The sequence below is a fragment of the Microtus ochrogaster genome, chromosome 15, assembly GCF_000317375.1.
Source record: "Microtus ochrogaster isolate Prairie Vole_2 chromosome 15, MicOch1.0, whole genome shotgun sequence".
Classification (NCBI taxonomy): domain Eukaryota; kingdom Metazoa; phylum Chordata; class Mammalia; order Rodentia; family Cricetidae; genus Microtus; species Microtus ochrogaster.
Genome location: NC_022017.1, coordinates 45,897,276 through 45,897,621, shown reverse-complemented (window position 1 = coordinate 45,897,621; position 346 = coordinate 45,897,276).

Sequence of the window (346 nt, the reverse complement as noted above, 5' to 3'; positions counted from 1 at the left end):
CTACAGAGCTAGTTCAAAGACAGGCAGCCAGGATTTACACAATGAAACCCTGTCTCTAAAAACAAAAGAAAAAGAAAAGGAAAAAGATTTTTTAAGAGATAAAAATGCTTTAAAGTTTATAAAGAAACACATGGGGTTGTTTGATTTGGTTTGGCTTGGTTTTTATGTTTCTTCCTTCTCAATGTATCAATGTATCCAATAGGGGAACTCATACTTAGGGAAGTAAAGTAATGTTCAGCTTCAGGGGTAAGCGTCTGAGACTAGGTATTAACTCCCTGGTTCAGGGGTAAGCGTCTGAGACTAGGTATTAACTCCCTGGTTCAGGGGTAACCGTCTGAGACTAGGT